The following is a 27402-nucleotide window of genomic DNA, read 5'->3' as shown; positions in this document are numbered from 1 at the left end:
CATAAGGGGGCGTGGCCGCGCGGGCGCGCGATTAGGCCACGCCCCCAACACCCAGCAGGCACAGCAATGAGATAGGGCTCCCCTGTCTCAAGTGCCCTGAGCCCCCCAGACTCATAATCAGCCCCTGGGAGCATGCCAGCAGCTCACAGAGCGCTGGGCATGCCCCCTCACTGACGAAAACGGGGACCCTCCCGTGAAGCCACGCCCCCTTTTCGCCGAGTGTGTTTCCTTCCTTCTGCCTGGAGAAAGCTCCTGCAGAAAGCTGGGAGGTATGCACTCCTGCCTGTGCCATGCCCAAGCCCATGCTATCTGCTTCTGCTCCTAGTCTCCTGTAGATTTGGCCAGATCTCTGTGACTCATTTGACTAACTCCGCCCACTGTTGTGACTCCGCCCAGCGTTAGCAAATGAATCACAAGGTCACAGAATAGGGCTATTATATAGGAGATATATATATATATATATATTACACATACAGTGCTTCCGGAAAGTATTCACAGCGCTTCACTTTTTCCACATTTTGTTATGTTACAGCCTTATCCCTAAATGGATTTATTCAATTTTTTCCCCTCAAAATTCAACACACAACACTATATAATGACAACGTGAAAAATGTGTTTTTGACATCTTTGCAAATTTTTTAAAAATAAAAAAACTAAGAGATCACATGTACATAACTATTCACAGACTTTGCTCAATACTTTGTTGATGCACCTTTGGCAGCAATTACAGCCTCAAGTCTTTTTGAATATGATGCCACAAGCTTGGCACACTTATCTTTGGGTAGTTTTGCCCATTCCTCTTTGCAGCACCTCTCAAGCTCTATTAGGTTGGATGGGAAGCGTCAGTGCACAGCCATTTTCAGATCTCTCCAGAGATGTTCAATTGGATTCAAGTCTAGGCTCTGACTGGTCCACTCAAGGACATTCACAGAGTTGTCCTGAAGCCACTTCTTTGATATCTTGGCTGTGTGCTTAGTGTTGTTGTCCTGCTGAAAGATGAACCGTCACCCCAGTCTGAGGTCAATAGCGCTCTGGAGCAGGTTTTCATCCAGGACGTTTCTGTACATTGCTGCATTCACCTTTCCCCCTACCCTGACTAGTCTCCCAGTTCCTGTCGCTTAAAAATATCCCCACAGTATGATGCTGCCAACACCATGCTTCATTTTGGGGATGGTATTGGCCTGGTGATGAGCGGTGTCTGGTTTCCTCCAATCGTGATGCCTGGCATTCACGCAAAAAAATTAAATGTTTGCCTCATCAGACCAGAGAATTTTGTTTCTTATGGTCTGATAGTCCTTCAGGTGCATTTTGGCAAACTCCAGACGGGCTGCCATGTGATTTTTACTAAGGAGTGGCTTCCGTCTGGCCACTCTACCATACAGGCATGATTGGTGGATTGCTGCAGAGATGGTTGTCCCTCTGGAAGGTTCTCCTCTCTCCACAGAGTAATGGTGTAGCTCTGACAGAGTGACCTTCGGGTTCTTGGTCACCTCCCCGACTATGGCCCTTCTCCCCCGATCACTCAGTTTAAACAGCCGGCCAGCTCTAGGAAGAGTCCTGGTGGTTCCGAACTTCTTCCATTTATGGATGATGGAGGCCACTGTGCTCATTGGGACCTTCAAAGCAGCAGATATTTTTCTTTACCCTTCCCCATATTTGTGTCTCGAGACAATCCTGTCTCGAAGGTCTACAGACAATTCCTTTGACTTCATGCTTGGTTTGTGCTCAGACATGCACTGTCCAGTGTGGGACCTTATATAGACAGGTGTGTGCCTTTCCAAATCATGTCCATTCAACTAAATTTACCACAGGTGCACTCCAATTAAGCTGTAGGAACATCTCAAGGCAAAGGCTGTGAATACTTATGTACATGTGATTTCTTAGTTTTTTATTTTTAATAAATTAGCAAAAATCACTTTTTTCACATTGTCAATATGGGGTATTGTGTATAGAATTTTGAGGGAAAATGAATTTATTCTAGTTTGGAATTAGGCTGTAACATAACAAAATGTGGAAAAAGAGAAGCGCTGTTAATAATTACCGGATGCACTGTGTGTGTGTGTAATATATATATATATATATATATATATCAAACCAAGTATTCGGCACTCCAAGTTAAAAATAGTAATTGCCCGGTGCCTTCTCCCACAGACAGCACTGTGATGTATACGAAGTCGAACCATATAAAAGTACATGTTATTTAAGAATGTACTGATATAGAATTTATTCTTATATTTACAGTTGTTTCCATTGTATTGTAATTTTCACGGTGAAGGGTTAATTGATGAGGTCAGATCTGACGTATGTCAGAGGAAGTACGGTTCTCCGGACATCCGGTGACCACTGCACATGTACTTTTGTATTGTTATTAAGCCTGACAACGGTTGGAATAAAATACCGAAACGTTGCATATTTAATGGGATAAGGAGCCTTTATTTCATATAAAGTCCTGGGAGTGCCGCTGATTTCTGTTCATATATATATATATATATATATATTTATATATAGATATATATATATATATATATATATATATATATATATCAGTACGGATAGTGTAATGGTTAGCATTACTGCCTCACAGCACTGAGGTCATGGGTTCGATTCCCACCATGGACCTAACTGTGCGGAGTTTGTATATTCTTCCTGTACTTGCGTGGGTTTCCTCCGGGTACTCCGGTTTCCTCCCACAATCCAAAAATATACTGGTAGGTTAATTGGCTCCCAACAAAAATTAACTCTAGCGTGAATGTGTGTGTGTACATGTGGTAGGGAATATAGATTGTAAGCTCCACTGTCCTCCTGTATGCTGTGAAAATACAGGGGTGCTAGACCTGTCTTGTATGTTGTAAAAATTCAGGGGTGCACTGAAAATAAATGTACACTTGCCCTGTCCTGTTTGCTGTAAAAATAAAGGGGCACTATTCTGTGTGCTCTAATAATAAAGGGGCGCTATCCTGTGAAATGGAGAACAAAAATTTGGAGGAAATAATAGTGAAAGATCAGGAACCACTTCCAGTTCCTAGTACTAGTGCTGAAGCTGCTGCTGTCATAAGTCATGACACTGATGATGCCATTCCATCAATGTCATCTGAGAAGGCCGATGCCCAATGTCATAGAGGGCTTGTAAAATCTAAAAAGCAAAAATAAATAACCAAAAAAAAAATTCTCATAAGAGCCGTAAAATTGGCAATATGCCATTCACACACAAAGGAAATGCAAAGGCCCAGGTCTATGTTCATGACTGGTGGTTCAGCTTCTTATGAAGATGGAAGCCCTCCTCTCTCTCGAAAAATGAAAAAAATAAAATAAAGCTTGTTAAAGCACAGGTAAAAACAACTGTGCGTTCAGAGATATCACAAATCCCCAAGGAGAGTCCAAGTGTGTCCACAGTTGCAATGTATAGTTCTGACCTTCCCAAGACTGTATGGGAAGAGGAGGCTCCTACCACCATTAGCATGCCCCCCACAAGCGCTGGGAGGAGCAACGCCAGTCCTGTTGCTGATATTGAGATTGAGGATTTCACTGTACAAGGACACCAGGAGGATATTTGTGTAGCTGGCGCTGAGGAGGAAAATGATGATGAGTATTCTGATGGTGATGTGTTTTTTTAAATAAGGCACCAGTGGACACATGTGTTGGCCATGGGATGAAAAAGCACATTTTCATGCCTGGTCAAAATACCAAAAAACCCACCTCTTCGGTGTAAAATTATTTTTCCACAAATCCGGACAACAGGTGTCAAGCCATCTGTTGCCTTTGTTAATCCATAAAAAGTAGGAGTAAGGAAGTTAACCTCCTAGGAACATCCTTCCTTATACGTTACTTACACTGCACTTATCATGTCATTGTTAAGTTCAGAAAGCTTGGGTAATAGCGTAAGCAGTCCTGAATTATGTGGTTTGTTTCAATATTATTTCTCTGTGAGGATGAAAATGTAAACACTGAAGGGGGGGCGAGCGGGAACCTGAGGATGAGGATGACATCTTACCTCTGTAGAGCCAGTTTGTGCAAGGAGAGATTAATTGCTTCTTTTTTGGTGGGGGCCCAAACAAACCAATCATTTTAGCCACAGTCGTGTTGCAGACCTTGTCACTAAATTATTGGTTTGTTAAAGTGTGCATGTCCTGTTTATACAACATAAGGGTGGGTGGGAGGGCCCAAGGACAATTCCATCTTGCACATCTTTTCTTTGCCACATCATTCAGAAGTTCTGCCCTATATGGGGTGCCTATAAGTCCAGGGGTGCTGCTCCACTGCCATTTAAGTCCAGGGGTGCTGTTGCCTGTCTGCTGTGCAATTCTCCAGTGGTGCTGCCTATTCTGTATAAGTCCAGGGGTGCTGCCGTATAATTCCAGGGGTGCTACTGTACTTGATTCTAGGTTTAAATTAAAGCCTAGAGCAGAATATGAAACAAGCTTCAACCTCACAACCAGATTTGTGAAAACATAGCCGCAAAGGTGGAAATGGAAATTGAAATTTTGATGAAGTGTTTTCAAATGAAACCACATTTGTGGCCTAAATCAGTCAGACTCAGAATAGACAGAATCATAATCCAGCACAAGGTAAAAGAGAGATTTTTTTTTACCAGGGCAGGGGCTGAATAACAAAAAATTCACTGCACAGTCCTGCTTAGTACTGTACTGAACCCACCCAAACTCAACATGCCCCATCCGTGGCTGCTGTGGGGGCTCAGGAGGGGCTTCTAAAACATCTAAGTGGATGCTTTTAAAAAAATAAAAATAAACAAGACACAGGTATGCTCACATGCATGTAACTGGGACACAAAGGTATGCTCACATGTGTGTAACTGGAAGCTGTGAAAAATGAAAATAAGAAAAATTCTGCCACAAAATATGTAAATAAAAATGCAATGCACAAGGGCCCTCATTCCGAGTTGATCGGTCGCAAGGCGATTTTAGCAGAGTTACACACGCTAAGCCGCCGCCTACTGGGAGTGAATCTTAGCTTCTTAAAATTGCGAACGATGTATTCGCAATATTGCGATAACAAACTTCTTAGCAGTTTCAGAGTAGCTTCAGACTTACTCGGCATCTGCGATCAGTTCAGTGCTTGTCGTTCCTGGTTTGACGTCACAAACACACCCAGCGTTCGCCCAGACACTCCCCCGTTTCTCCGGCCACTCCTGCGTTTTTTCCGGAAACGGTAGCGTTTTCATCCACACGCCCCTAAAACGCTGTGTTTCCGCCCAGTAACACCCATTTCCTGTCAATCACACTACGATCGCCGGAGCGATGAAAAAGCCGTGAGTAAAAATACTATCTTCATTGTAAAATTACTTGGCGCAGTCGCAGTGCGAATATTGCGCATGCGTACTAAGCGAATTTTCACTGCGATGCGATGAAAAATACTGAGCAAACGACTCGGAATGAGGGCCAAGATTTCCACAAAATAAGTCTCCAGACTCCGTGGAGGGAAAAATATCCAATCTTGATATTGTGGTATACACCAGTTTATGTGCATCCCCGAACTAGACCCAAGATTATCATAATCCCTGAAAATAGAGAAGAGGTATAAATTCGGAGTCTTTGGCCCCTAGTTTTTCAGTTTATACAGTAATGTGATAATTATATATTTGCTTGGTTGAAGATCTTTCCGTTTCACACCAAGATAGGAGTGGAGGTGAAAGTCTGTGTGTTGTTCCTGATTGCGTGTGCCTCTCTAATTTTTAAGAGCACATAATGCAAAGATGAAAAAGAGGTGCAATGAGGTAGCGGGATGACTTAGCTATGTGACCCAAGTGGGCGGCACAAACACCTGGCCCATCTAGGAGTGACACTGCAGTGTCAAACAGGATGGCACTTTTAAAAACTAGGCCCCAAAGAGCACATCATGCAAATATGAAAAAGAGGTGCAATGAGGTAGCTGGATGACTAAGCTAAGCAACCCAAGTGGGTGGCACAAACACCTGGCCTATCAAGGAGTGGCACTGCAGTGTCAGACAGGATGGCACTTGTAAAAACTAGGCCCCAAAGAGCACATAATGCAAAGAAGAAAAAAAGTGCAATGAGGTAGCTGGATAACTAAGATAAGCTACTGAAGTGGGCGGAACAAACACCTTCCTACGTAGTGCCAGCTACACCCATATCCTCCTCATCCTGGTGTACTTCTTCATTGACATCCTCAATCACAATATCAGCAACTGGACTGGTGGTGCTCCTCCCAGCACTTGCAGGGATCTGCAAATGGTGGTAGGAGCCTCCTCTTCCCATACAGTGTTGACAAGGTCAGGCATAGACATCACAATCGCAGACAGTGGCAGCACCCCTGTATTTTCACAACACCCTTGTAGTTTTACAGCATACAAGACAGGGCCAATGAACTGTACATTGATTTTCACTGCACCCTTGAATAGTTACAGCATACAAGACAGGGCCAGTGTACATTGATTTTCACTGCATCCTAGAATTAGTACAGCATACAAGACAGGGTGAGTGTAAATTGATTTTCACTGCACCCAAGAATAATTACAGCATACAAGACAGGGCCATTGTACACTGATTTTCACTGCATAAATAATTCTAGTTAACCTCTTGCGCTATTGAATTAAAGGTAACATGACTTGAAGACACTTAATTAATGATTGAAATAGATTTAATATCCATAAATTAATTCTAAACATAAAAATGAATAGTTAAGTATGCGCATACACATAAAAAGATAAATACTAAACTTTACTAATGAGCATAAGAGGTGGATCATATAATTAATTGTGACCATGTATGACTAATCAGTATTCATACGTTGACAGTGTCCTTTAATTGGTATTTTTAACATGGAACAGTCCCATTATTTGTGCTCGTAGAAATGAGTTTAGGTGTATACCAAGTGAGTGAACCGAACCACTATATCAGTTGTAAATGGTCCTTTTGTACATGGAGAAAATCTCCAAACAGCACGGAGAGGATAAATGTCACCTGGGGTTTGGTGCACAGCAAGCACCTATGTGAAACTCCCGGTTACCACTGTCCGTGGATGGTGTACTCCGTCTTCTGCTGTGTCAGGTTATCACACACACACACCTTACTTCGCATTAGGGGATGGAGGTCGTATCCGGCTCCCGGAGCTTTGCGCACTGCAGGCGCTGATTAGATGATTCCGCTCCCGTCTTCAAGCCGCCGCATAGATTACTCTATGAGGAAGCTTCAATTAGAAGCGAAACGCGTCAGAGAAGGAGCCCTGTGTGACCTAACGGACAATTGACAGTAGGTCCTATTGATGCACAATACTGCCTGAGACCGATAAGCGGGAGACGGGAGGACGATATATCATCTAATCAGCGCCTGCAGTGCGCAAAGCTCCGGGAGCCGGATACGACCTCCATCCCCTAATGCGAAGTAAGGTGTGTGTGTGTGATAACCTGACACAGCAGAAGACGGAGTACACCATCCACGGACAGTGGTAACCGGGAGTTTCATATAGGTGCTTGCTGTGCACCAAACCCCAGGTGACATTTATCCTCTCCGTGCTGTTTGGAGATTTTCTCCATGTACAAAAGGACCATTTACAACTGATATAGTGGTTCGGTTCACTCACTTGGTATACACCTAAACTCATTTCTACGAGCACAAATAATGGGACTGTTCCATGTTGAAAATACCAATTAAAGGACACTGTCAACGTATGAATGCTGATTAGTCATACATGGTCACAATTAATTATATGATCCACCTCTTATGCTCATTAGTAAAGTTTAGTATTTATCTTTTTATGTGTATGCGCATACTTAACTATTCATTTTTATGTTTATAATTAATTTATGGATATTAAATCTATTTCAATCATTAATTAAGTGTCTTCAAGTCATGTTACCTTTAATTCAATAGCGCAAGAGGTTAACTAGAATTATTTTTGCTACACCTGGTTTCAATCAGGTGTGATTGTGTTGGCCATTTCCACAGGCCATTTCACCTTGTTTGCGGCTATTTAAATTGTATGAGCTGTAAGAGAATTATCTATTTATTTATACACTATTTATAACTGTTGATAGCGCCTGACATTAGTACTAGTATTTTGATTTTCACTGCACCCTAGAATAATTACAGCATACAAGACAAGGCCAATGTACATTGATTTTTACTGCACCCCTGAAGTTTTACAACACACAGGGCCAGTGTAATGTTATTTGAACAGCAACACCCTTATGTTTAACAGTATACAGCAGTGTGCTTTTAACTTTTAACAACTACACCTCTGAATTTTTACAACATACAAGGCCAGCAGCACCCTTATATTTTACAGAATACAGCAGTATGCTTTCATTTTTTAACAACTGCACCCCTGAATTTTTACAACATACTGGGCCAGTGTAATGTTATTTGAACAGCAACATCCCTATATTTGACATCATACAGCAGTGTGGTTTTAATTTTTAACAACTGTACCCCTGATTTTTTATAGCATACAGGGCCAGTGTAATGTTATTTGAACAGCAACACCCCTATATTTGACAGCATACAGCAGTGTTGTTTTAATTTTTTAACAACGGTACCCCTTAATTTTTATAGCATACAGGGCCAGTGTAATGTTATTTGAACAGCAATACCCCTATATTTGACAGCATACAGCAGTGTGCTTTTAATTTTGAACAACTGTACCCCTGAATTTTTATAGCATACAGGGCCAGTGTAATGTTATTTGAACAGCAACACCCCTATATTTGACAGCATACAGGAGCAGTGTGCTTTTAACTTTTAACAACTGCACCTCTGAAGTTTTACAACATACGGGGCCAGCAGCACCCCTATATTTTTAAGCATACAGGAGCAGTGTGCTTTTAATTTTGAACAACTGCACCTCTGAATTTTTACAACATACAGGGCCAGCAGCACCCCAATATTTTTCAGCATACAAGAGCAGTGTGCTTTTAATTTTGAACAACTGCACCTCTGAATTTTACAACATACAGGGACAGCAGCACCCCTATATTCTAAAGCATACAGGAGCAGTGTGCTTTTAAATTTTAACAACAGCACCTGAATTTTTATAGCATACAGGGCCAGTGTAATGTTATTTGAACAGCAACACCCCTATATTTGACAGCATACAGCAGTGTTGTTTTAATTTTTTAACAACTGTACCCCTGAATTTTTATAGCATACAGGGCCAGTGTAATGTTATTTGAACAGCAATACCCCTATATTTTACAGCATACAGCAGTGTGGTTTTAATTTTTAACAACTGTACCCCTGATTTTTTATAGCATACAGGGCCAGTGTAATGTTATTTGAACAGCAACACCCCTATATTTGACAGCATACAGCAGTGTTGTTTTAATTTTTTAACAACTGTACCCCTGAATTTTCATAGCATACAGGGCCAGTGTAATGTTATTTGAACAGCAATACCCCTATATTTTACAGCCTACAGCAGTGTGCTTTTAATTTTTAACAACTGTACCCCTGAATTTTTATAGCATATAGGGCCAGTGTAATGTTATTTGAACAGCAACACCCCTATATTTGACAGCATACAGGAGCAGTGTGCTTTTAACTTTTAACAACTGCACCTCTGAATTTTTACAACATACAGGGCCAGCAGCACCCCAATATTTTTAAGCATACAGGAGCAGTGTGCTTTTAATTTTGAACAACTGCACCTCTGAATTTTTACAACATACAGGGCCAGCAGCACCCCAATATTTTTCAGCATACAAGAGCAGTGTGCTTTTAATTTTGAACAACTGCACCTCTGAATTTTTACAACATACAGGGCCAGCAGCACCCCAATATTTTTCAGCATACAAGAGCAGTGTGCTTTTAATTTTGAACAACTGCACCTCTTAAATTTACAACATACAGGGACAGCAGCATCCCTATATTCTAAAGCATACAGGAGCAGTGTGCTTTTAAATTTTAACAGCAGCACCTGAATTTTTATAGCAACCAGGGCCAGTGTAATGTTATTTGAACAGCAATACCCCTACATTTTACAGCATACAGCATAATTTTTAAGTGCACCACTGAAATTTTACAACATACAGGGCCAGCAGCAATATTTCACAGCATACAGGAGCAGTGTGCTTTTAATATTTTACAAATGCACCTCTGAATTTTTACAACATACAGGACCAGCAGCACCCCAATATTTGAAAGCATACAGGAGCAGTGTGCTTTTAATTTTTAACAACTGCACCCCTGAATTTTTACAACATACAGGGCCAGTAGCACCCCTACATTTTCCAGCATACAGGAGGAGAGTGCCCCTGCACCATTTAAAACACAGTGAAAGCCAGGACAGCAACACTCATGTGCAGCTGCAGCACATGAAACACCAGTGACAGCCAGGACTGCAAGGACAGCACCCCCAACACAGCACAGGTACACCACAGTGTCCACAGCAGCACCCCTACAGAGCACACACTAACCCCACCCGATGCTACCACCCACAGAGAGAAACAGAGGTTTGTCTCCCTCACTCTCCAAGTCCAGAGTGAAAATGGCGGCAACGCATGGCTGTTTGTATGGGATTCAAATCCTGCAAGAATTTGACAGTGGGATGATGACGTTTTGCCTCGATCTGGTTTCAAAGTCTGGCGGGAGTGTGAAAGTATGGGGGGGTCGGTTCTCAGGGAACCAAACCCGCTCTACGAATAAATAAATAAATATATATATATATATATATATATATATATAGTCCACATAGGTATAGCACACCACCAAGTAACAATCCCCATAGATACCAGCACACCATATATTTTCAAATGCTTTAGTATCCAACGATTTTCACAAAAATTAATTAAGAGCAGCAAATATGTAGTTATTCCATCCAAAAAATGGTAAGCTTTAAAACGTGTTACTTATGCCAAACTTCTTGAGGTAATAGCGATACATTAAGCCCAACAGCTGTTTCGGTCTGCAAATTGGAATTGCCTTCCCACCTCCGGATACCAAATTCCTTCCATGTCTCTCTTCTTCGCCCCCTTATTTTAAACCGGTTCCATTCAAAGTCCCCGAGGTCAACCTCTGTGGAGACTGAAGCTGGAACGGACTTTGAAATCAAAGCTATTCTTGACTCTCGTTATCTTCACCAGAATCTACAGTATTTGGTGGAGTGGAAAGGTTTTGGCCCCGAGGAGAGGAGCTGGGTCAAGGCTACTGAAGTTATGGCTCCCCGACTGGTGCAGATTTTCCATTCCAGACATCCAACAAAACCTGGAAAGTGTCCGGGGGCCACTCCTGGAGGAGCGTGTACTGTCACACGCCAGAGGCGGCGTTCACCGCGCTTACCCCTGCGTGCCTGCTGGTCGGTGTTGCGGCCTCCACCTTCGGTGGTCCACGGGCTCCGGCGTCTAACTGGCGCGGCTCCCGGCGGGACCCCGGGGCAGGGGCACCGCCATGACACACGGCATCACGTGGGCGGGGAGCAGGTGATGTCAACAGACTGTTCCGCCAATCCAGCGGAGGCGGGAGATTTAAGTCTGACGCCGGGCAGAGCCTCGGCGCCTGAGTATCGTCTTTTCCCCTGAAGTGGATGCCAGTGCTCTTGTTCCCGGCGAATCTCTCTGCAGTTGTACCCCAGTGTCTCCGGCATTTCCAGGTGCCAGTTGCTGCACAGTTTCCAGCTTTCCCAGCGGCTGGTGTGTTCCTCTGCGGTCCAGTCACCAGTGCTTCTTGGAGTCAGCGTGGGCTGCGGGTTAAGCACCGCTCTCAAGTTTTGCAAGTTACCAGTGTCTTTAAACACCGCTCTCAAGTTTTACAAGTTACCAGTGTCTTTAAACACCGCTCTCAAGTTTTGCAAGTTACCAGTGTCTTTAAACACCGCTCTCCAGTTTCACAAGTTATCAGTGTCTTTAAACACCGCTCTCAAGTTATACAAATCGTCAGTGTCTTTAACCACCGCTCTCAAGTTCTACAAATCATCAGTGTCTTTAACCACCGCTCTCAAGTTCTACAAATCATCAGTGTCTTTAATCACCGCTCTCAAGTTCTGCAAATCATCAGTGTCTTTAACCACCGCTCACAAGTTTTACAAATCATCAGTGTCTTTAATCACCACTCTCAAGTTCTACAAATCATCAGTGTCTTTAAACACCGTTCACAAGTTCTTCAAATCTTCAGTGTCTTTAAAAACATCACTCACAAGTTCTTCAGTCACCAGTATCTTTTACCATCATTCACAAGTACTTTATTTACCAGTATCTTCAACATTGCTTACAAGTTCTTCTATAGGCCTGGACATTTCCCATACGTTTCTTCTCTGCTATGTGACATTGTGTTGCTCCCTCCCTGCAATAAAGTTCTTCAATATTTCACCAAGCCTTACTGTTAGAGTCCTGTATGAAGAAGACCTATATCAGGCCATCCCTGTTCCGACCTAACTGTGGTTCCTCTTCTCTACCATTGGAAGAACCCCCGAGTTCACAACACCCCCAACCTAGGTCAGTGACACTACTATAGAGCAAATTTGAAGTTCTTGGTATAGTTTTTGGGCAAAAAATATTAGCCCACCCAAAATTTTTTTTAAAAAAGTGTAGTATTAGTAGAAAAAAAAATTCAGAGTGTTAAAAAGTGCTAAATTAAATGTCATAGTGTGCTACCCCAAGGCAACCCGCCTACACCATCCCAGAGGGCCCGCACCCCGAACCTATCCCCAAAACTGACATTGTACAAAGTTGTAGTGTCATGAATCTGACTGTATTTCTCATGTTCTGTGGCTTACCTTAGCATATCCTGTAACCTGCATATGCTTCAGCTCAGCATGGAGACTGCAATCTGTGTTTCTTATGCTTGATTAGCCACCTGAGTGGGAATTCCTCTGTGAGAAATCAGCAGAATCCTGTGTGCAGCATTTGATTCTCCACGTGCTCAGCTCTCTGGGGTTTGGGCCTAAAAGCCAGCATCCTCTGTTCATTTTTAGAAGTTTAGGCATACCTCCCAACATTACTCTCTCCAGGAGGGACACAATGCTCTGCTTCTGGACTTTTCTCCTAATTTATGATTGACGGCACTTGTTTTGAACAGGTAATGGATAAGAAAGGTGTTTCAGCACAGGTGATGGCAATTATAACTTAAGAGGAAAGTCCAGGAGCAGAGCATTCTGTCCCTTCTGGAGAGGGTCATGTTGGGAGGTATGGTTTAGGCCTCACTCCACATCAGAGCCTAACGTGACAGGGTCTGATCACCTGAAAATGAGCTATCCAATCCTGTGCCAGCCAAGACTTCCTGAATCATTAAAAAGTAAAGTTTAAAGTCTACGGTAGGTGAGGCAGCCTATCTTTTCCACACATCTCTGATCAAAACTCAGCAAATGTCCAGCAGTCAAAACAAGAACGGAAAAAAGGGATTAAGTTTAAATATGGGTGCACCCAGAAAATGATATTGTAATTTGTTATTTAAAATTCTACTTTATTATATTTAAGTTAAAATACGAAAGTATTAATATCCATATGTGATACATATATTTAATTCACTATCCCATATGATGTATCATATATACCCTATGCTTGGCTAAGATTTAGCGAAGTATAAAGAATTTATAGAAATAGAATAACGTGTAGAAAAAAGAAAGCAAAATAATTTTGAGTAAATAAATAATGCTTTAAAAACACAAAGGGGGTATCCTTTTATCCATGATCCATTTTTGCCTGATGAAAACAGCAGGATATCACGTTTAATGACTGATAGTCATTATTGTGGTATGCTATTACAGGCCATTTTCATCAGGCAAAAACAGACCCACGATCGCATGATAATAAATGGGATCCGGGATAAGTCCCCGATTCCATGTGTTACATACTGTAGTAACATAGTTTCTGAGGTTGAAAAAAAACAATTTGTTCAACCTATTTATGATCTCCTACACTGTAATATTTTTTAAAGCTAATTTTAAGTGCAGTGAATGTTTGGCCGTTATAATCCTCTTTTTTTTCTTTTTTTTTTTACTCTAGTGCATGATTTACCCACCATAACCCTGTATATCCTTATCCATTAGGAATTTATCTAACCCATTCTTAATAGCAATGGCCCTCATTCCGAGTTGTTCGCTCGGTATTTTTCATCGCATCGCAGTGAAAATCCGCTTAGTACGCATGCGCAAAGTTCGCACTGCGACTGCGCCAAGTAACTTTACTATGAAGAAAGTATTTTTACTCACGGCTTTTTCTTCGCTCCGGCGATCGTAATGTGATTGACAGGAAATGGGTGTTACTGGGCGGAAACACGGCGTTTCAGGGGCGTGTGGCTGAAAACGCTACCGTTTCCGGAAAAAACGCAGGAGTGGCCGGAGAAACGGTGGGAGTGCCTGGGCGAACGCTGGGTGTGTTTGTGACGTCAACCAGGAACGACAAGCACTGAACTGATCGCACAGGCAGAGTAAGTCTGAAGCTACTCTGAAACTGCTAAGTAGTTAGTAATCGCAATATTGCGCATACATCGGTCGCAATTTTAAGAAGCTAAGATTCACTCCCAGTAGGCGTAGGCTTAGCGTGTGTAACTCTGCTAAATTCGCCTTGCGACCGATCAACTCGGAATGAGGGCCAATGACCGAGCCTGCCATTACTACTCCCTCAGGCAGGGAATTCCAAATACGTATTGTCCTTACTGTGAAGAAACCATTCCGTCTATGTGTGCAAAATCTCCTCTTCTCTAACATGAGTGGGTGTCCATGTGTCCTTTGAGTTGACCTTACCAAAATCAAATCCTCCGCTAGCTCAGTGTAATGCCCCCTCAAATATTTGTACATGTTCATCATGTCCCCTCTTAATCTCCTTTTCTACAGTGTAAACATGCCTAGCAAGCTTTTCCTCATATTCTAGCATTGCCGACCCCTTATTCAATTTGGTCGCCCGTCTCTAAACCTTTTCAAGTTCCAAAATATCCTTTTTGTAGTATGGTGCCCATAACTGTGCACAGTATGTGACCTCATTAGTGATTTATATAATGGGAGTATAACACTCTCATCCCTTGCATCAATTCCCTGCTTAACGCATGCTAATACCTTTTTTGCTGCATTCCTAATTTGGGTACACCTGCTAAGTTTGTTATCTATGTGAACACCTAAAACTTTCTCCCGTACAGAATCCCCTAGTTTTACCCCATTTAGTGTGTAGGTAGTATTTTTGTTCTTGTTACCAAAGTGCATTACCTTACATTTGTCTATATTGAACCTCATTCTCAATTTAGCTGCTCATGCTCCCAGTTAAAATAAGTCGTTCTGAAGAGACTCAGCATCCCCTTCCGAATGTATAACCTTACAAAATTTGGAATTGTCTGCAAAAATTTACACCATGCTCTCTAGACCTACTAAATGATCTAGTACATCTAGATCATTTATGAAAATGTTGAACAAAAGAGGACCAAGTACAGACCCTTGTGGTACACCACTTAGTACTTCAGTCCATTTTGAAAAAGTTCCATTTACCACAACTCACTGCTCCCTATTATCCAACCAATTTCTAACCCAAGTGCATTTTGTGCTTCCTAGCCCAAGTTCTCGTAACTTATAGTTAAGTCTCATGTGCGATACTGTATCAAAAGCTTTAGCAAAGTCTAAAAAGATTACATCCACCTCCTTACCTTGATCTAGGTTTGCACTAACTGTTTCATAAAAACTTATTAAGATGGTTTGACATGATCTGTCTTTCACAAATCCATGTTGGTCTCTATTAATAACCTTATTTGCTTCATGAAACTCCTGTATTCCATCACTTAAAATTCCTTCCAGTACTTTCCTCACTATAGATGTAAGACTAACTGGTCTATAATTACCCACTTTAGATTTACTTCCCTTTTTAAAATATTGGCACAACTTCCGCTATACATCTGTCTTTGGGAACCATGCCTGATGTAAGTGAGTCATTGAAAATCAGATATAGAGGACTAGTTTGGAGTGTAGTTTTATGAGAACCCTCGGGTGAATTATGTCAGGGCCAGGTGACTTATTAATCTTCATTTTTTTTAATCGGTCACAGACTACTTCCTCACTTAAATAAGCATTTAGCAGTGGGACATTAACATTGCTGAGGTTATGCGTAAATCCCACCATCTGGTCCTCTCTTGCAAATACAGATGAGAAAAACTTGTTTAATTTTTCCGCTGTGTCATTATCGTCTTTGATAAGACACCAAACTTGCCTTTTAAAGGACCTTTACTCTCCTACTTAAATTTTTTGCTGTTGATGTGTTTCAAAAACTTTTTAGGGTTTGTTTTACTTTCCTTTGCTATTAGCTTTTCCATTTCTATTTTAGATGCTCTGATTTATTTTTTGCATATTTTGTTACACTCCTTATAGTACTGGAATGACTCCGCCTTTCCATCTGATTTATATTTTTTCAATGCTCGCTGTTTTTGGCCATTATTTCCTTGACCTTTTTGTTGAACCACATTGTTTTGGAACTATTTGCAGACCATGGGAATGAATTTATGAGTACTGTATAACTAGTAAATATCTTTAATACCTCCCATTTCTCCATAGTATTCTTGCCTTGAAACAAAATTTCCCATTCAATGTCCCTTAAATCTTCCCTCATCATGGCAAAGTTGGCTTTACTAAAGTTTAGAGTCCTAGTTGAGCCTATATAGGATGCTTATGATTACTGATATTGAGTGTGACCACATTGTGGTCGCTGTTTCCCAGGGGCTCCCCTATTATAATATTTTCATATCAAATCCTCCTTATTTGTTGATACCAGGTCTAAGATTGCATTGTACCTAGTTGGTTCCTCGATTAGTTGAAGTAAGAAATGATCATTTAGTCTGTTTAAAAACCTATTACCCCTAGCAGTGTCACATGAATCATTAGTCCCCAGATTCTTAAAATCTCCCATCACTATTACGTCACCTAATACTGCCACTTTTTCAATTTGCCTCAGTAACAATTCCTCATCAGCTACATTAATATCAGGCATCTTGTAGCATATCCCTAATAGTAGCTTTTTAGTTCCCTTTCCCCCCGTATACAATTTCTACCCATAAGTTCTCCACGGTATTTACAGTCCCCTCATGAATATCTTCCCATATATCAGGTTTCAAAAATGTCTTTACATGAAGACATACCCGTCTAACCCATTTATTTAATCTGTCTCTCCAGATTGACTGTCCAATCATGAGACTCATCCCACTAAGTTTCAGTAATACCTATAATATCATACTGTTTATATGCTGCAATGACTCCTAGTTCCTCCTTTTTCCATGTAAGGCTTCTAGCGTTTACATACATACAATTTAGATAAGTATTCCCTCTTATGCTAGGAACATTTTTTTCTATATGCAATATTGGTGACCCATATTCATTGTTAATTAGTGTTTTGGCAATACCCTTGGTAATAACCTTGTTAGCACCATTGCCGGCTGCTCCCCCCCCCCCTCCCATTCTCCACCCCCCGTTCTCCAACCCCAATTAGCTCACCACCTCCATCCTTACTATTCTCACTGCTTGACCCTCCCCCCAGGTACCTAGTTTAAAATCTCCTCCAATAATCTAACAATCCTGCTCCCCAGCACTGCTGCCCACTCCTCATTCAAGTGCATTCCATCATGACAAAACAGATGGCGTCTGACTCCCTAGGCTAGCGCGTGGCCCAAGTCATATTTTGGATATTACCCTAGAGATGGAGCTTGCCTTTACAGATGGAGCCATGCTAATCATGGCTCTGTCTGTGCCTGGCCGCCCCCCCCAACAATCATTCTACCCAGTACGCACCAGGAGACAACAGACTGTACGGCGATCACAGCCCCAGTTTCAGATTGCCCTGTCTGTCTTCCTGATAATAGAATCCCCTGCCACCACAATCTGACTAGGTACCTCACTTTCTTTTATCCCATCTGTACCAGATGGACCGTTCCCACGGTTGCTAGAGGGTACAGTATCCTTCAGCTCCGTCATTTCTTCACTGCCATCCACAGAATCTTCATCCAATCGGGTGAATTTGTTGGGGTTTGGTAGTTCAAAGATGTCCTGCCTCCCCCTCTTTTTCTTCCTTCTAACTGTGACCCAGCCGGCTACCTGGTTTGCCCTCGTCTGTCGGTGTCTCCCACTGCAACTCCTCCACCGTTCTATCTAAGCTATGCTTGAGATTGTGAATATCCCTTGGTTTTGTACTGGTTTGCTCTAGATCAGTTACCTGGGCTTCCAGGGCAGCCGTTCACACACACCTTGCGCATATGTATTCACACTGGGACAGTTGCTCCAGGTGCGCATACATCTTGCACGACATGCACTGAATGAGATTCTCAATCTCGGCCCCACCCATTAAATTTGAAAAATCTAACTTCCTTTTATCGTCACACAAAAAAAAAAAAAAACAATACAAACTATGCAATATGATACTGTATTATGGCCTAGCTGTGAAGAGTACTATGGTCTAGCTGGGAACAATATTCACAACGGAACAGTAATTGATAATTCAATCAAGGACAAGGGGAGAGAAAAAAAAGGCACTTATAAAATAATGTTGGTAAACTAATACTTATCTGTTATGAGACTGTCCTCGGACTGTCCTTGGGGCTCTCTCCTCCGGCACTGCTTCACCTCCTTCCTTCTCTCTCCTGCAAGGTAATTCACCTTGGTAGCAAAAACAAAATTAACACTTACATACTAAAGGGGGTGGTGTTAGGGGACTCCATACTGGAAAAAGACTTAGGTGTTCACATAGATAACAAATTTAGCAGCAGCACCCAATGTAGAATCGCAGCAAAAAAGGCAAGCAAGGTACTTGCATGCATAAAGAGGGGTATTGATGCAAGGGATGTGAGTGTCATACTCCCACTATATAAAGCCCTAGTGAGGCCCCATCTGGAATATTGTGCACAATTTTGGGCACCTTACTACAAAAAGGATATCCTGGAACTAGAAAAGGTTCAGAGACGGGCGACCAAACTAATTAAGGGGATGGAGATGCTGGAATACCAGGAAAGACTTACAAGGCTTGACATGTTCACACTGGAAAAGAGGAGATTAAGAGGAGACATGATTAACAGCTATGAATATTTAAGGGGACAATACACAGAGCTTGCGGGGGATCTGTGTTTGGTAAGATCAACACAGAAGACACGTGGACACCCACTTAGGTTAGAGGAGAGGAGATTACGTACACAGAGGCGAAAAGGTTTTTTCACAGCAAGGACAATACGAGTTTGGAATTCCCTGCCTAAGAGAGTAGTGATGGCAGACTCGGTCTATAGAGATAGATTTGGATGGGTTATATTGTGTCTGTGCAGGGTTAATACTGGCTGCTTTATTTTTACACAGCAATTTAGATTTCAGCTTTAACACACCCCACCCAAATCTAACTCTCTCTGCACATGATATATCTGCCCCCCCCCCCCTCTGCAGTGCACATGGTTTTGCCCATCTGCTAACAGATTTGCTGCTACGATCAGATCTGAATTAGGGCCATAATCTGAAAGTGACTCTGCAATATAGGAAAGAAAAACTTTTCTTATATATATTTCAAATTTTGTGTATTGGGTAATACTGTACTGGAATACTTATAAAATATCCAACCGGGTTTATATTAAGAAAATATTGTATATGCCAAATGAATGACATCACTCTGAGAAAATCTATCCTGTGCTACAAAAACCTGCCTTGAATCTTATCGTAAGTACTGTATATCTTAATATTCCTTTGAAATAAGGGTTTATGAATAAATATTTTGTAGAAGCAAAGAGAGTTAGTGGAATACACAACCACTGTCTTGAATTACAGCTGTGCTGTATTGATGTATCACCAGTGTCGGACTGGGGCATGAAGGGCCCACCGGGGGAATGCAGAAATAGGGGCCCATACTTGAGGGATGTGGCCAGCCTACAAAGGGGGTGTGGCCAGCCTCCACAGAGGCTTGAAATACACAATAGTCTAGTGCAGTGTAATGCAACATATCTACCATGTATACAAGTGCACAGTCTGGAACCTGATCCCTAGAGGAAGGAGTGTGGTTTCCCTGGTACCCCTGTGGGCCAGTCCGACCCTGTGTATCACTCTAGGCACTCAAAACTTAGTGTATTGAGAATTTGTAATATACAATACGTTCCTTTTCCGTAGAAGACTTGTTTGGTGTCTTCTATTTCTTCAAATTTCATCCTGTGCTTAATTTCACGTTGAGTGACGTGATACATATAGAATAAAGGAATACAAACAAATGTAAAATATAGTTTTAAACTACAATAATGCAGTCCATAAATATTTTTTTTCTTTCGTGATTGTAGAAGTAATGAATAGGTAATGCTTTGTGCGATAGGCGCGTACCATACTGTAACTCACACATTAAATGCTGTGACGTGCAAAACAAGGTTTCTTTATGATCAAATATCTTTAAAATTGCGATCCTAAATTAGTGTTGTTAGTTGTATGCTTTAATAAGGGCGTAGTGCGCACCAAAAAAGGGGGCATGGCCACTGAAAAGGAGGGTGTCCTTAGAAGTATATGAATTAGTGTGCCCCACCCTCTTAGTCTGTATGTGTATTAGTGTGCTCCTCTCCTAGCCTGTATATACTGTATATATGGATTCAGTATGGGATCTTGATGGTCATAAGACCTACACAGGAATCCTGACATATGGGGTCCCGGCGGCGAGCGCAGCGCTTTACCTCATGGGCTTGCTATGCTTCAGGCTCGGTGGCGATCTTGGCTCACCACATAAATTTATTCCCCGTCAGGGGGTGGTATGGACCACTCCCTGAGTGGGTATGTCGTGCTGCGGTCGGGACTCCTAATATTGGGTTTCCCTTCGCTGTCGGGATTCTGGCACCAGTATCCTGACCGCTGGGATCCTGAAAGCCGGGAAACTAACTGCTTCCTGTATACATATACATATATAATGTGTGTGTGTATCTCCTTCATTTACATCCTTCAAGATGCTCACTCAAAAACGTCAACACAGTCCAAGTGCAGCCGCAGATGGTTATGTCCTGGGGAGGGAAAGTTGGGTTTAGGCACTTACAAGGGGAGGTTAGGGTTAGGTTATGCACCAAGAGGGGAAGGTAGGGCTAGTGTTAGGCACCACCGGGTCGGGTTAGGGTAGGGGCCAGGAGAGGGTTACAGTACTTTCTGGGGGGAATGAAGGCATTCTGATGGGGTGGATTCCAGTGTCAGTATTCTGACCTCCGGCATCCTGTCCAATGGTATATCATACCGAATACAAATCTGCTGCCCTACTATATGACACTAACGCAAAATTACACAACTTAAAAATAAAAATAAGCAATAAATATTACATAAATAACAATCTACTTGGTCAGGATTCACATAAAATCTCTTAACAGAATGCATCTATAATTAATGTTCTCATTTAACGCCCTTGGAGCGATGGTTTGTAATGTGAAAATATGTGTATATATTTATATATATATATATATATATATATATATATGTGTGAAAGGGTGGTAGAACCCGGCGCCTTCTGTGTTGTGTGGTTTCCAAGTGAAGCTAGAATAATATTAAGCGTACCGCATCTCAAGTGTGTTCAAGCTTGTAGAATGAGTGTAACTTCTCCTGGTTGCGATCTTCTTACTTCCCCGGTTGCTCCGTGGGTGGACCGTGAGGAGATTTAAAAACCACAATAGTGTAATACAGGTTGAGTATCCCATATCCAAATATTCCGAAATACGGAATATTCCGAAATACGGACTTTTTTGAGTGAGACTGAGATAGTGAAACCTTTGTTTTTTGATAGCTCAATGTACACAAGCTTTGTTTAATACACAAAGTTATTAAAAATATTGTATTAAATGACCCTCAGGCTGTGTGTATAAGGTGTATATGAAACATACATGAATTGTGTGAATGTAGACACACTTTGTTTAATGCACAAAGTTATAAAAAATATTGGCTAAAATGACCTTCAGGCTGTGTGTATAAGGTGTATATGTAACATAAATGCATTCTGTGCTTATATTTAGGTCTCATCACCATGATATCTCATTATGGTATGCAATTATTCCAAAATACGGAAAAATCCGATATCCAAAATACCTCTGGTCCCAAGCATTTTGGATAAGGGATACTCAACCTGTATTGCAAAACAACAATAACAGGTATGCTGGTATAGAAAACGTTTTTCAAATGTGATGAATAGTGAAAAAATAATTCACCCAGTGTCAGTTACATAGACATAGTAGTGTATCCGCAACCTAAGGTAGTTTAAAAATAAGTACCATCAGGACTTTTAGATCTTGCATATAGTATGTTCCTTTATGGTGTTCCTCTCCCGTGGTGTGGAGTTCAGGGCTCCTATTAAAAAGGAAGATTCGGCATCCTGAGGAGAAGAGATTGTACTGTAGGTGCGATGACTGATATATATATATATATATATATATATATTAGAGATGAGCGGGTTCAGTTTGTCAAGATCCGAACCCCCCAAACTTCCCGTGGTTTATACGGGTCTGAAGCAGCCTCGGTTCTTTCTGACTAACACGCAAAACCTGAACAGGGGAAAACGTCATCATCCCGCTGTCGGATTCTCGCTAGATTCGGATTCCATATAAAGAGCCGCGCATCGCCGCCATTTTCACTCGTGCATTGTCGATTGAGCGGAGAGGACGTGGCTACATTCTCTGCCTGAAAAGCTCAAATATCTGTGCTCAGTGTGCTGCATTCTGGTGACCACCAGTATATAGTAGTACAGTACAGTAGGCCATTGCTGTATCTTGCAGCTCCGTGTCAGACTCAGTTCTAGTATCCTGATCAGTGCTCAATATCTGCTGCATTGTTGGGACCAGTATATAGTAGTACAGTGTTGCATTGTGGTAACCACCAGTATATAGTAGTACAGTACAGTAGGCCATTGCTGTATCTTGCAGCTCCATGTCAGACTCAGTTCTAGTATCCTGATCAGTGCTCAATATCTGCTGTATTGTTGTGACTAGAGATGTGCACCGGAAATTTTTTGGGTTTTGTGTTTCGGTTTTGGATTCGGTTCCGCGGACGTGTTTTGGATTTGGACGCATTTTGGCAAAACCACACTGAAAATTTTTGGTCGGATTCGGGTGTGTTTTGGATTCAGGTGTTTTTTATTTCAAAAACCCCTCAAAAACAGCTTAAATCATAGAATTTGGGGGTAATTTTAATCCCATAGTATTATTAACCTCAATAACCATAATTTCCACTCATTTCCGGTCTATTCTGAACACCTCACACCTCACAATATTATTTTAAGTCCTAAAATTTGCACCAAGGTTGCTGGATGACTAAGCTAAGTGAACCAAGTGGCTGGCACAAACATCTGGCCCATCTAGGAGAGGCACTGCAGTGTCAGACAGGATGGCACTTAAAAAAATAGTCCCCAAACAGCACATGATGCAAAGAAAAGAGAAAAAGAGGTGCACTGTGGTCGCTCGATGGCAAAGCTAAGCGACACAAGTGGGCGGTACAAACACCTGGCCCATCTAGGAGTGGCACTGCAGTGTCAGACTGGATGGCACTTAAAAAAATTGTCCCCAAACATCACATGATGCAAAGATAAATAAATAAAAAAGAGGTGCAAGATGGAATTGTCCTTGGGCCCTCCCACCCACACTTATGTTGTATAAACAGGACATGCACACTTTAACAAACCCATCATTTCAGCCACAGGGTCTGCCACACGACTGTAGCTGATATGACTGGTTGGTTTGGGCCCCCACCATAAAAAGAAGTAATCAATCTCTCCTTATTCAAACTGGCTCTACAGAGGCAAGATGTGGACCTCATCATCATCCTCCACTCACCCCTTACACTCTGTACATCCCCCTCCTCACAGAGTATTAATTCGTCCCCACTGGAATCCACCATCTCAGGTCCCTGTGTACATTCTGGAGGCAATTGCTGGTGAATGTCTCCATGGAGGAATTGATTATAATTAATTTTGATGAACATCATCTTCTCCACATTTTGTGGAAGTAACCTCGTACGCCAATCGCTGACAAGGTGACCGGCTGCACTAAACACTCTTTCGGAGTACACACTGGAGGGGGGGCAACTTAGGTAAAATAAAGCTAGTTTGTGCAAGGGCCCCCAAATTGCCTCTTTTTCCTGCCAGTATACGTACGGACTGTCTGACGTGCCTACTTGGATGCTGTCACTCATATAATCCTCCACCATTCTTTCAATGGTGACAGAATCATATGCAGTGACAGTAGACGACATGTCAGTAATCGTTGGCAGGTCCTTCAGTCCAGACCAGATGTCAGTTTTCGCTACTGACTGCCCTGCATCACCGCCAGAGGGTGGTTTTGGAAATCTGATCCTTTTCCTGGCAGCTCCAGTGGCGGGAGAAAATGAAGGAGGAGCATTTGGCGGGTCACGTTCCGCTTGACTTGACAAGTGTCTCACCAGCAGGTCTTTGAACATGTGTAGACTTGTGTCTGCCGGAAAGAGAGATACAACATAGGCTTTAAACCTAGGATCGAGCACGGTTGACAAGATGTAGTGCTCTGATTTCAACAGATTGACCACCCGTGAATCCTGGTTAAGTGAATGAAGGGCTCCATCCACAAGTCACACATGCCTAGTGGAATTGCTCCATTTTTTAACTCCTCCTTCAATCTCTCCAGCTGCTTGTGCAAAAGCCTGATGAGGGGAATGACCTGACTCAGGCTGGCAGTGTCTGAACTGACTCCACATGTGGCAAGTTCAAAGGTTTGGATAACCTTGCACAACGTTGAAATCATTCTCCACTGCGCTTGAGTCAGGTGCATTCCCCCTCCTTTGCCTATATCTTAGGCATATGTATAGGCTTGAATGGCCTTTTGCTTCTCCTCTATCCTCTGAAGCATATAGAGGGTTGAATTCCACCTCGTTACCACCTCTTGCTTCAGATGATGGTGGGGCCGGTTCAGGAGTGTTTGCTGGTGCTCCAGTCTTCGGCACACGGTGGCTGAATGCCGAAAGTTGCCCGCAATTCTTCAGGCCACCGACAGTATCTTTTGCACGCCCCTGTAGTTTTTAAAAAAATTCTGCACCACCAAATTCAATGTATGTGCAAAACATGGGACGTGCAGGAATTTGCCCACATGTAATGCACGCACAATATTGGTGGTGTTGTATGATGTCACAAATCCCCAGGAGAGTCCAATTGAGGTAAGCCATTCTGTGATGATGTTCCTCAGTTTCCGTAAGAGGTTGTCAGCTGTGTGCCTCTTATGGAAAGTGGTGATACAAAGCGTAGCCTGCCTAGGAACGAGTTGGCATTTGCGAGATGCTGCTACTGGTGCCGCCGCTGCTGTTCTTGCTTTGGGAGGCAATACATCTACCAAGTGGGCTGTCACAGTCATATAGTCCTGAGTCTGCCCTGCTCCACTTGTCCACATGTCCGTGGTTAAGTGGACATTGGATACAACTGCATTTTTAGGACACTGGTGAGTCTTTTTCTGACGTCTGTGTACATTCTCGGTATCGCCTGCCTAGAGAAGTGGAACCTAGATGGTATTTGGTACCAGGGACACACTACCTCAAGAAATTCTATACGTCCCTGTGAACTAACGCCGGATACTGGACGCATGTCTAACACCAACACAGCTGCTAAGGCCTGAGTTATCCGCTTTGCAACAGGATGACTGCTGTGATATTTCATTTTCCTCGCAAAGGACTGTTGGACAGTCAATTGCTTACTGGAAGTAGTACAAGTGGTCTTCCGACTTCCCCTCTGGGATGATGATCGACTCCCAGCAGCAACAACAGCAGCACCACCAGCAGCAGTAGTCGTTACACCCAAGGATCCATCGGAGGAATCCCAGTCAGGAGAGGACTTGTCAGACTTGCCAGTGACATGGCCTGCAGGACTATTGGCTTTCCTGTCTAGGGAGGAAATTGAAACTGAGGAAGTTGGTGGTGTGGTTTGCAGGAGTTTGTGTACAAGAGGAAGGGATTTAGTTGTCAGTGGACTGCTTCCGCTGTCACCCAAAGTCTTGTCAATGACTTCTGATGAATGCGCTCCAGGTGACGTATAAGGGAGGATGTTCCTAGGTGGTTAATGTCCTTACCCCTACTTATTACAGCTTGACAAAGGCAACACATGGCTTGACACCAGTTGTCCGCATTTCTGTTTAAATAATTCCACGCCGAAGAGGTGATTTTTTTGGTATTTTGACCAGGCATGTCAATGGCCTTATTCATCCCACGGACAACAGGTGTCTCCCCGTGTGCCTGACTTAAACAAACCACCTCACCATCAGAATCCTCCTTGTCAATTTCCTCCTCAGCGCCAGCAACACCCATATCCTCATCCTGGTGTACTTGAACAGTGACATCTTCAATTTGACTATCAGGAACTGGACTGTGGGTGCTCCTACCAGCACTTCCAGGGGGCGTGCAAATGGTGGAAGGAGCCACCTCTTCCCGTCCAGTGTTGGGAAGGTCAGGCATCGCAACCGACACAATTGGACTCTCCTTGGGGATTTGTGATTTAGAAGAACGCACAGTTCTTTGCTGTGCTTTTGCCAGCTTAACTCTTTTCATTTTTCTAGCGGGAGAATGAGTGCTTCCATCCTCATGTGAAGCTGAACCACTACTCATGAACGCAGGGCCCTTACCTGTTCCTTGCCACTCTGTGTCGTAAATGGCACATTGGCAAGTTTATGCTTCTCCTCAGAAGCTTTTAATTTAGATTTTTGGGTCATCATTTTACTGAACTTTTGCTTTTTGGATTTTACACGCTCTCTACTATGACATTGGGCATCGGCCTTGGCAGACGACGTTGATGGCATTTCATCATCTCTGCCATGACTAACATTGTAACATAGTATCTAAGGTTGAAAAAAGACAACTGTCCATCGATTTCAACCTACTTGTGGTCTACTATGCACGATTATTTTGTATAAAATTTTGACTGAAGTTGGTGACTGCCGTTACGTTTTACCCCTCTTTTTTATAATAACCATAGTGCGTGACTATGCCCTGTAACCCTGGATATCCTTATCCATTAGGAATTTATGTAACCCATTCTTAAAGGTGTTGACTGAGTCGGCTATTACAACTCCCTCAGGCAGGGAATTCCAAACACGTATCATCCTTACCGTAAACAAGCCTTTACGCCGTATTGTGCGGAATCTCCTCTCCTCTAACCTGAGTGAGTGTCCACGAGTTCTCTCTGTTGATCTAACCAAAAACAGGTCCTGCACAAGATCTGTATATTGTCCCTTTATATATTTGTAAATGTTGATCATGTCCCTTCTTAATCTCCTCTTTTCTAGTGTAAACATGCCTAGTCTTGCAAGCCTTTCCTCGTATTCCAGCGCCTCCATACCATTAATTAGTTTGGTCGCCCGCTTCTGAACCTTTTGTAGCTCCAGGATATCCTTTTAGTAGTAAGGTGCCCAGAATTTTACACAGTATTCAAGGTGTGGCCTCACAAGTGATTTATAGAACGGGAGTATAATGCTCTCGTTCCTAGCATCAATTCCCCGCTTTATGCATGCTAATATCTTATTAGCCTTCTTTGCTGCAGTCCTACTTTGGGTACTA

The sequence above is a fragment of the Pseudophryne corroboree genome, chromosome 11 (assembly GCF_028390025.1).
Source record: "Pseudophryne corroboree isolate aPseCor3 chromosome 11, aPseCor3.hap2, whole genome shotgun sequence".
Taxonomy (NCBI): Eukaryota; Metazoa; Chordata; class Amphibia; order Anura; family Myobatrachidae; genus Pseudophryne; species Pseudophryne corroboree.
This window is presented reverse-complemented; position numbering follows the sequence as displayed.